Consider the following 12,795-nt stretch of genomic DNA (forward strand, 5'->3'; position numbering starts at 1 on the left):
AGTTTGAGCATTTACAAGAGGTGGTGAAGGGAGGTTGTGAGTTTGTTGGTTGCACTGGGTGATGGTTTGATATATGTTAGGACTCATATATATATGTATATAAACGAGTTTGATGGTGGAAACAAACAAAACGCACAGTAAACTTTAATCAATTAATTAAGTTATAGTATAGCAGTCACATTGAAAGATTCGAAGGTGGTAATAATTCAATACTAAAGTTAGTCATGAGTAGTAGCAAATAACTTTAGGATACTGAGTGATTGATGATGATTGGATATAGGTCGATGCATATGCACATGTTAATATATGTATGTCATATTTGTCAAAAAGTAAACAGAATTATATATAAAATACCTTTAAAATCGTGCATGAATAAGATAAAGAAGTCATTAATTGGACCCAGCCAGTTCACTCTTGGATTTATTATCAACGGTTTTTTTAACGGAGTGGTACATCACGCTCCTTTGTTAATCAGTGGCGGATAAAAAATGTTCGGAAAAAAATCCTAAATTCTTAAATTAATTATTTTTATTTATTTTGGTCATTATGGTATAAAATTCTAACATTGACTATTTAAAATAACTAAACAAAAATTAACTCACTGTCCACGACCGATCCCAGATAAAATATAAAAAAAATTTAAAACTTAACAAATAGTTCCTAAATACATATTGAATAAGCCTATAAATTATATAACTCATTTCCGAATCACCGTTTATTTTTAAATCACATAAGTTCGAACTTAACTTGCTTAATATCTATCGAATGACAAATGAGTGTTATTTTCGTTTACTAAATAGATTCGAAATCACAAAAAATATATTTAATATACTTTATTTATATATATAGATATATTTTAAATAATAATTATTATATATTATTTTATTTTACAATATTAATTCCAACAATTACATCATATAATATTTCAATTTATATTTCAATTTATATTTCAAATTATTATATCTATATATATATCTATATTTAAATATATATAAGTATCTATTTACAATTAGTCGTTCGTGATTCGTCGAGAACAGTCGAAGGTCAAATGATTTTATGAAACAGTTCAAAATTTTTGAGACTCAACCTATCATACTTTACTTATTGTGTCAAAAATATAATATCTTATCGAGAGTTTGCTTTAAAATTAGTCGAAATTTTCCGGGTCACTACAGTACCTACCCGTTAAAGAAATTTCGTCCCGAAATTTGATCGAGGTTGTCATGGTTAACAATAAGAATGTTTTCATGACGAATATGAGTTGATAAATAGAGTTTTATCATCATTGAGTAAATAGATAAAACAATTCGATTACTTGAAGAGTATAGGTGAAGCTATCACAAAAGAGTGAACTAAAAAAAAATAATGATTCGTATTGACTTTTGACATAGTCACGGTTGAATTTCGGAATTTCAAGGAAAAAGATAGAACCATCAAGAAAATATGTTCTTGATAATTTAAAGATTAAGTAGAATGTAAGAGTCGTGTAACATGGCACCTGAAGATGTTATGATCTGTGGATCATCACGTTCCATTAGAAACTCAACATGACTTACCGTAATATAATCACGTTGATCAAGTGTCATTATATTATACTAACTCATGCTTCAATTCCCAACACTACTTAAAAAAAACATTCATAGTTTAAACTCGAAAGTTTATAGAATATAGAAACTAACAGTTTCTTATATGATGTAACACTGATAGCACGAGGAGGTAGATATTTTTGGACAAAGATATTTATGAAGGTATCTTCAGAAATATCTAAGATATTTATAACGAAAGCTACGATGATATCTTAGAATTTAAAAATATTTAAGTTCAGAAGATGATGAAGAAATTCGTCCGCAAGGATTTAGAGTAAGGAGCAAGGTATTCGCTAAAGATTTCATCAGCTTTTTCAGAACTCAGAAAACTAATTCATAGGCTAAAGCGTTTTTCAGAAATTCAGAATTGAAATTTTGTAAATCCAGGAGATAGAATATATATATATATATACACTTATATATATATGTATATATATACACTTATATATATATGTATATATATACACTTATATATATATGTATATATATATATATATATATATATATATATATATATATATATATATATATATATATATATATATATATTTGTTATCGTAGAATCACTGAGGAATTCGAGATTATCGATTGATGCCTCTCGTTATTCAGTATGGTAATTATCGTTACAAGATGCCGATGAGTTCATGATAAGACTTCAATAGATAAATATAGTGATTTGTCGGTGAGATTTAAGCTAAGGAGCAACGAGGTTGCTGGTACGTCTGCTGGTAACATGGTGAAATATAAAAGGTTCCCCGGTAACAATAAAAGAGCATACATATAAATCAAGGTGATAATAAGGTTGTTTCAAATGAAAAGTCGAAGTTGACTTGCTGGAGCTGTGACAAAATTTGCTACTTTGAAAGGAATTACCAAGTTATTTTGGGTAATAATGATACTAAAGGAATTAGCACAGATACGTGTTAAACGTTTACTCAGGTTCCGAGAGTTTTCAAGTGCATAACTATATGCATCAATCTCTTCTTACTTAGATGAAGTGCGGTTGGTTCATTCTCTCGATTGAGGTGTTTTCAAGAATTACGAAAGGTTTGAACGTAGATTGTAATCGTCAAGATACAAATGAAGTTTAAGATAAAATCAAGTGGCAAACTTGAAGAATTGTTTAGTTTCATATTTTATAATCAATATTTTAATTCATTTTAATTGTCCAATCTTGGTAGTCCACAGTTAGTAGTCCACAGTCACTAACTCAATAATTCATATATAGTTTATAATATTTGAATTAATTAATACGTATCGTGACCCGTGTACATGTCTCAGACTCGATCACAACTCAAAGTATATATATTAATGTAGAATCAACCTTAACCCTGTATAGCTAACTTAAGCATTACCGCATATTGAGTGTCTATGATTATTCCTAATAATATATATAGATGCATCGATATGATATGTCAAAACCTTGTATACGTGTCCCGATATTTAAAGTGCGTAAAATAAATAACATAAATTAAATGACGATAAATAAAATTGCGAGAATTAAAATTGCGATAATAAATTGCGATAATTAAATGTAATAAGTTAGCTAGGAACAGTTAGCGTAAATTCTTAACAAGATTTTTCTCATAGTTAATTCGTTTGTTTCTAACAAATTTTATTTTGTCCAATGTTTTCTTCATTATGCCACTTGTTGGATTCTGATGAGTCAAAATCCAAATATAAAATTGAATGAAAATGGTTATTCTGTGGTGAACGGATTCGTATATCTGTGGATGTAAGTAGGATAGTAAATGACTGTTGAATCAGATTGAAAAAATGTACAGTGTAACTTATTAATGTGAAATCTAAATATTCCTCGGGTATTACCTACCCTTTAAAATATTTTCACCATTAACAGTTTGTACGAAATAATTTTTAATTACAACCTTTATTAAAACATATATACATATATATTTTTTCTTCAGATGTAATCATGGATTTAATGAGTTAATATAATATTAAACTTATTTGATTTACCTTTAGAACAAGAATATATAATCTCTAGAACATTAGAGATTACATAATCATCATGTCGTACGAAGATAAATGATGTAGAACGTCATGTAGAACGATGATTATGCTCGAGGTACAGATTGTGATGTTGAGGCGTGTGTTGTTGTGGTTTGTGTTGTTGTGCTGGTGGTACTGTTGATGCCATTGGTGTTGCTGAAGCTGGTACTTTTTGCACCATATTTTCCATGGCTACAACTCAGGCGCGAAGCTCGTTGACTTTATTACTGCGGGATGATTGTCGGTAGGAACGAGCGAATGAATAAGGTTTAGAATCTAACTTGTGATATAGACGTGGTCAGATACTCCGGAAATGAGAGAAAATGGTATTACGAATAGGTTCGCCGGTAAGTGCTTCAGGTTCTTCGCCAAGAGGTGATTTCGGTTGATGGAAAGGATCACCTTTTTCTTGTCTCCATTGATTAAGTCAACTACGAACCCATCAAATGAATTGGGGATGGCTGATTGATTGATTCATTCTGGTGACGCTGCTTTCGGAGCTTAGGTGAACATCCATTTCGAAATAGTTGTCGGAATCAGAGAAATTTGAACTAGTGGCGAATTCCCTTTCGTACGATTGAATATAGAATTTTTTGAAATGAAATGATTTTCTGGCTATCGGATGATATTCTAATTATATAGAATACCTATATATAGTACAGAAGATCCCGTAGATTACGGAGGAATTTACAGAATATGTTAGGCAAAGTTCTATAGTAACAGATACGCTAAGATATGAATTTTGTCTATACACTATCGATGCACTAAATGTAGTAAGATGTGTCTAGAGTTAAGATGATAAGCAAGTGATTCCCCAAGAATGATAAGCAGGTAATTTTCGACACGAAATAATAAGCAAAACTTTTGACATGCAGACACGGTCGAAGTCCAGACCCACTAATTCATCTAAATAACTAGCAGTTAGACACACTAATGCAAGACCTGGTTCGCTAAGACCACCGCTCTGATACCACCTATAGTGACCCGTCCTAATCCACCTGGACGAAGTCTTCAACAGCTGGTCCCATTGCGAGGTACAGACCTTTATATGCCATGAACGACTCCAAGTATTATCTCTAAATGAGCAAATGCACAACGGAAGATTTCTTTCATACCTGAAAATAAACATGCTTAAAAGTGTCAACCAAAAGGTTGGTGAGTTCAAAAGTTTATCATAAATAGTAAAAATCATTAATTTGATAGACCACAAGATTTAAATGCAGTACACCTATCTTGTGTACGAAACTATTTTTTCAATAATTCTTTGTAACCGTACACATATCTCGTGTACAAAATATCATACACATAACCTGTGTATAAAATCATTCTCTCGATTCATAACATTTACATTTCTTTGCTTTCATAGCTTGGCTTGGTAACCGACCTTAACATATAATGCACATTAATAATATCCCCAAAACAGAACATCTCGTCTGTATCTGTATAATATATAAACCTCGAAGTACTAAACACCACGCCCACTAGCTCTTCCGTTTGGTGAACATTCTGGGTGGGGGTGTTAAACCCGGTAGCTACCTTTAGGATTCGCGTGAATTAGGGCCATAACCGATTCTAATTCTTAGGTTACCAAGAAATAATAATCAGGGGAAAATATTCACAACAATTAGTGGCAATTATCACGTCCAACTAATTCAATAATAATCCACATAACTTTTGTCTGCATAATAATTCATTTGAGGATTCTTTTGCTTGTGTCTATCTCGTCAAACATTTATAAAAGCATTGTATTCGCAGTTCAAAATATATTTCAAAAGCATTTAATAAAGCAGTTATAAAAACAGCTCATGTATTCTCAGTCCCAAAAATGTAAAGAGTAAAAGGGAATCAAATGAACTCACACTACAATATTTTATAGTAAAAATATTCATACGACAAAACTGAACAATGCAGGGTTGGCCTTGGATTCACGAACCTAAATCAAGTATATATATATATTAACACATATAATTGTAATCGAACAAATTTATATATATAAATTTTTTAGTTATATCATTTTTATTTTGATAACCTATATGTTACATATATTCATTTTATATATTTAAAATAAATAAAAATATAAATTTTGTTATGTTATATGTATTAAATATATTTTTGTATATATATATATATATATATATATATATATATATATATATATATATATATATATATATTGTTTGTTTATTAAAATTTTTATAATACTAAAATAATATTAGTAATGATAAAAATAATAATAATGATAATAGAGTTAAAAATGATGCTTTTAATATTAATGATAAAAATGATAACTTTAGTAAAAATAATACTTTTAGTAAAAATGTTAATTTTAATAATAATGAATACTAATAACGATAATAATATTTATATTAATAACTATAATGATAATAATACTACTAACAATAATACTCATACTTATAATAATAATAATAATAGTAATAATAATAATAATAATAATAATAATAATAATAATAATAATAATATAATAATAATAGTAATAATAATAATAATAATAATGATAAAAAATAATAATCTTGATAATCCTATTAATACTAATAATAATAATAATAATAATAATAATAATAATAATAATAATAATAATAATAATAATAATAAGAATAATTAAACTACCTTAAAAAGCTTTCCTAAAAAAAATATGCCTCTGCCCAGGCTCGAACTCGCGACCTCTCGTTCAATATCACAACACCCTAACCAACCGTCTGTTTTGTTTTATCTGTTATAACCCGCATTAAAATTTAATTAACCCCTCCATCAGTCAGTCCATTAATGATGAAGTCCAACAACCGTTGGTGACCCATGAGGAAATTATTAATCGGCCCATACATACCTCTGCCCAACAGCAATTACACGATCCAATAATACTTTTCAGCCCAATTAACATAACAAGAAACTCGGCCCAATATGAATTAAGGTTGTATCCAGATAGATTTACGAAAAAAGAATTGAAAGGAAGAAAAAATAAGGTTTTGGTTTTAAAATCTTTACATCTTCATAATTTTTTTTCAAATCCCGATCATATTATCACCTGTTCATCACATCTTTTTCTTCATCAATATTATGATCATAACATTATCATCATGATCACATTAATATCGCTAATAACACAGAATATCATCATCTTCGTATGTACACCATCTCCATCATCACGATCATCATCGGATCATATCATCATCGTGATCATATCACCTTCATATATCGTCATCATTATCGTTGTATCAGAAAGTAAGAAAAAGAAAAATGGTTTGGTCACTGTTCATCATCTTCCCCGATCACCATCTTCGTTAACCATTAACACAGCTTTCCATCATTATCCTATTGTCATACATTCATAATCATCACTCCGTTCGTTACTTGTTTGGAAATAGAAAAGAGACACAGCCCAGTAGTAATAAACAGGAAAAATTAAATAGGTTTGTGATGGTGTTATGGTGGCTGTGAAGGCTGCCACAGCAGCAGAAAACAACAGGGGCAGAAACAGGAGCATACAATAGCTTTTGTTGGTGGTTTGCAGCGAGAAAATAGAAAAAGAGAAGTAGCAACAGCCTGTAGTGGTTTGGTGGTGGTTTCATTTAGTTTTGCAGGTGTTGGGTGTCGACCGAAGGGTAATCAGAAGACAACCAGTTTGAGCATTTACAAGAGGTGGTGAAGGGAGGTTGTGAGTTTGTTGGTTGCACTGGGTGATGGTTTGATATATGTTAGGACTCATATATATATATATATATATATATATATATATATATATATATATATATATATATATATATATATATATATATGTATATAAACGAGTTTGATGGTGGAAACAAACAAAACGCACAGTAAACTCTAATCAATTAATTAAGTTATAGTATAGCAGTCACATATAAAGATTCGAAGGTAGTAATAATTCAATACTAAAGTTAGTCATGAGCAGTAGCAAATAACTTTAGGATACTGAGTGATTGATGATGATTGGATATAGGTCGATGCATATGCACATGTTAATATATGTATGTCATATTTGTCAAAAAGTAAATAGAATTATATATATAATACCATTAAAATCTTGCATGAATAAGATAAAGAAGTCATTAATTGGACCCAGCCAGTTCACTCTTGGATTTATTATCAACGGTTTTTTATCGGAGTGGTACATCACGCTCCTTTGTTAATCAGTGGCGGATAAAAAAATGTTCGAAAAAAATCCTAAATTCTTAAATTAATTATATTTATTTATTTTCGTCATTATGGTATAAAATTCGAACATTAACTATTTAAAATAATTAAACAAAAATTAACTCACTGTCCAAGCCCGATCCCAGATAAAATAAAAAAAAATTAAAGCTTAACAAATAGTTCCTAAATACATATTGAATAATCCTATAAATTATATAACTCATTTTCGAATCACCATTTATTTTTAAATCACATAGGTTCGAACTTAACTTGCTTAATATCGATCGAATGACAAATAAGTGTTACTGTCGTTTACTAAATAGATTCGAAATCACAAAATATATATTTAATATAGTTTATTTATATATATAGATATATTTTAAATAATAATTATTATCTATTATTTTATTTTACAATATTAATTCCAACAATTACTTCATATAATATTTCAATTTATATTTCAAATTATTATATATATATATATATATATATATATATATATATATATATATATATATATATATATATATATATATATATATATATATATATATATATATATATATATAAGTATCTATTTACAATTAGTCGTTCGTGATTTGTCGAGAACAGTCGAAGGTCAAATGATTTTATGAAACAGTTCAAAATTTTTAAGACTCAACCTATCAGACTTTACTTATTATGTCAAAAATATAATATCGTATCGAGAGTTTGGTTTAAAATTAGTCAAAATTTTTTGGGTCACTACAGTTTCTCTCTCTAAGATTAAAGTGGAATTGAAGATGATGTTGGTGGTTGTGTTGAATGTGCTTCAACCACCACAAATCTGGCCATAAGTGCCCTAAAATCGGCCCCAAGTGAAAGGACCATAATGCCCCTCATTAAACTTTTATTTAAAAGCTGGAATCTGCCAACCGTGCAAGTGCGCGGGCGCACCCTTACCCTTGCGCGGCGCGCACAAGGGCCTGTATAACGACCCGTCCTAATCCATCTGGATGAATACATTACATTTGGTTACATCGCGAGGTACTTGACCTCTATATGATACATTTTACAAACATTGCATTCGTTTTTAGAAGACAAACTTTCATTTCATCTAAAGTTGATAGCATGCATACCATTTCATAATATATCCAACTATAATTGACCTAATAATAATCTTGATGAACTCGACGACTCGAATGCAACGTATTTTGAAATATGTCATGAATGACTCCAAGTAATATCTTTAAAATGAGCAAATGAATAGCGGAAGATTTCTTTCAAACCTGAGAATAAACATACTTTCAAGTGTCAACCAAAAGGTTGGTGAGTTCATTAGTTTATCATAAACAATCATTTCCATCATTTTAATAGACCATAAGATTTTAGATATTTAATTGTACACGTAACCCGAGTACATAATAACACGCGTAACCCGCAAATTAAAATTCATTCATATGGATTGAACACCTGGTAACCGACCTTAACAAGATGCATATAGAATATCCCCATCATTCCGAAACTCTCATCGGACATGATAAATCGAAGTACTAAAGCATCCGTAACCCGGATGGGGCTTTTTGGGCCCGATAGATCTATCTTTAGGATTCGCGTCAATTGGTGGTAATTATAATAAACACCAATTCTTAGGCTACCAAGCTAAAAAGGGTGATATCCGGTATAATAATCCAACCATAGAATGTAGTTTCAAGTACTTGTGTCTATTTCGTAAACAGTTATAAAAGCAGCGCATGTATTCTCAGTCCCAAAATATATATTGAAAAAAGCATTTAAAAAGGGAGTAAATGAAACTCACAATACTGTATTTCGTAATAATTATGCATATAATGGCATTGAACAATGCAAGGTTGGCCTCGGATTCATGAACCTATATCATTTGTGTTTATATATTAATACACATAATCGTAATCAAGCAGATTTATATATTACTAGTGATATAAATTTTATAGTAATAATTTATATGTTTATATATTAATATCATAGTATTTACATATTAAAAGTTTTGGTTATATAATATTTATTATATCATTACATTAATAAATTTAATAACTAATATTTATATTTGAATTATCTTAATACATTTATTAATATAAATGTAGTAAGTACCTGTTAAAATATTTTTAATACATAATTTATATCAATTTGTTTAAATATTTAAAGTTTTTAATATGTTAATATATTAAATAAATACAAATTATATAGTTATATGAAAACTTAATATATTATATTATTAATAAATATTTATATACTTGTTAATATGTCATTTTAAAAAAATATATGCTTATATATATACAGAAAATTATAATCAATATATATTGTATTTATTACTAATATTTATATATAACAAGTTATGTACTTATTTTCCATTAAAACCATGTTCATAGAGTTTACTTATTTGTATATGCATCGTTTTAAATACAATTTTTACATCATTACATATCTATACTTCTACGTATATCGTATTAGTATTTATTATACATATCGTGGTTATATTCATAGTATTATCTTAATATATCATAACTTTAGTCATACCTAATACAATCACAATTATATATTATCTTATACTTATATTATTAATCATGATAATTATAATAACAACAAATAATAATAATAATAATAATAAAAGAAATAATGAAAAAAAAAGAAAAGAAATAACTACCTCATAGTGACAGGCTTTTTAAAAAAATAACGACTCAGCTCCGGTTCGAACCCGCGACCTCCTGTTATCTCACAAGCACCCATAACCATCGGACCATGTTCATTTTTCTGATTTAATTCTATCTCAGTTTATATTTAACCCATATATTTCCTGACTTCATCTTCTTCCTTCTTTTTCTAAATTCAATCGACATCACCCTTTTTATAACATAGCAATAATTACGGTTTGAATTAGGAGGTTATATAACGTTTGAAACAACTAATGATTATGATTAATTGAATTAACAAAACAAAAAAAAATAAACATAAAAACAGCAGCCCCGTCGCTGTTTAAAAAAAAAAAATTTTGATTTCAATTTTTGAGCACATATTTGACAAAAATTATAACATGAAATACGTTGAAATCAATCCTAGAAACTTTTGGAATCATCAATTTAACTTGAATCATCACATAACGTTCGGATTCGATTGAAGAACAAAAGTTGACTTTTTGAAGTTGAAACTTTGACTCGAAAATTTGAGTTCGTTAAGATGAATTGGAGTTTGATATTTTGCAAAATGTTTGAGTGAAAGATTCCTAACAACATGGTGCTAACACATTTTGAAAATTTATTCAAATTTAATACTTGACTCAAAAGTTGAAGAACAGAGGTACGTACTTTTGTTTTAAAAAAAAATTCTGTTTTTCTTCTATTAATTGCTGTAGTGAGTGATTATATATCAGTTGTAATCGAATAACTAAAGCTGTAAAGATGATTCGGCTGATTTGTTTGTATTAAGAATGGATTTGGACGCGTAACAAAATTTGGTCAGGGAATTCTATCAGGTACAGACATATATATAAACAAGTACTGATTTTTAACAACTTGGAGACACAAAACAAAATTTAATAAAGTTTGATGGGGATGTTAACTGATTTCAATTCTGTATTCTAATTTTACATACATTAAACTTGCAATTAGTGGTTAATAAATATTTATTAATTATATTACTGTAAATAAGTTAATAATAATATTAATAGAATTTATAATGAGGATATTAATAATAAAAATTTCAAAATGATATTATTAATAATAATAATATTAATAATTTAAAATCATAATTATAGTAATGATAATATTAGTAATAACAATATCAATGATAGTTTTTATATTGATACTTATAATAATTTTAATAGAATTATATTGATACTTATAATAATTTTAATAGAACTAATAATTTATTAATAATGATAATGATAAATTTAAACAATAATATTAATGCTAATACTTAATAATAAGAATTTTTAATATAATACCATGATATTACTACATGCCTATTTATTGTGTACAGATTTCATATATCTATATTTACATATTTATAATAGTAATTATCAAAATGATAATAAAAATAACGATTTTTAATAATAAAGATAATAATACTATATAATACTACTACAAGTAATAATTTATATATAACAAGTTATATGTATACTAATTTCATATCTATATATTCTATATCAGAAGTAATAATATTAATATTACAGATATTAATATTAATATTAATAATAATGAAGGTAATAATAATAATATATAACAATTATGTTTAAACTTGTAATTAAAGTAAATATATTATTATTATTATATATTTTTATTTATGTCATTTTGATAATGTATTCTATGATAATATATCTTAAATATTATATATTACAATATATATGTATATATTAATTTTAATAGCAATTTAGTTATTTTATGTATTACTTTAAATATTGAATTCAATTCAAATGATTAAATTGTATTTTTACTATCTCAAATTATTATACATACAATTATTTATATTTACATATGTATATATACATAAATATTTGTTTATAACAATTGTTCGTGAATCGTCGATAATGGTCGAAGGCCAATTGAATATATGAAACAGTTTCAAAATTATCAAGACCCAACATTATAGACTTTGCTTATCGTGTTGGAAACATATAAAGATTAAGTTTAAATTTGATCGAAAATTTCCGGGTCGTCACAGTACCTACCCGTTAAATAAATTTCATCCCGAAATTTGATTGGGATGGTCATTACTAACAATAAATATGCTTTCATGACTCATACGAGTTAGAATTTAGAGCTTTATTACCATTGAGTAATAAGGATAAAATAATCCGATTATTAGAAGAGTACGAATGAAGTTATCACAAAAGAGTGAATTGAAGAAATAAAGTTTCATCTTAACTTTTGACGTTGTATTGGTTGAATTCCGGAATTCAAGGGATTTAAAGAAAATCTTCGAAATCTAAAAGATTTGATCCTTCGGTGAATAAGGAAATTAAGATTTCTATAATTAAATACGGTGATCTGCCTCGATTACTCTATCTGATATT

Source organism: Rutidosis leptorrhynchoides, chromosome 4, assembly GCF_046630445.1.
Source record: "Rutidosis leptorrhynchoides isolate AG116_Rl617_1_P2 chromosome 4, CSIRO_AGI_Rlap_v1, whole genome shotgun sequence".
NCBI classification, from domain to species: Eukaryota; Viridiplantae; Streptophyta; class Magnoliopsida; order Asterales; family Asteraceae; genus Rutidosis; species Rutidosis leptorrhynchoides.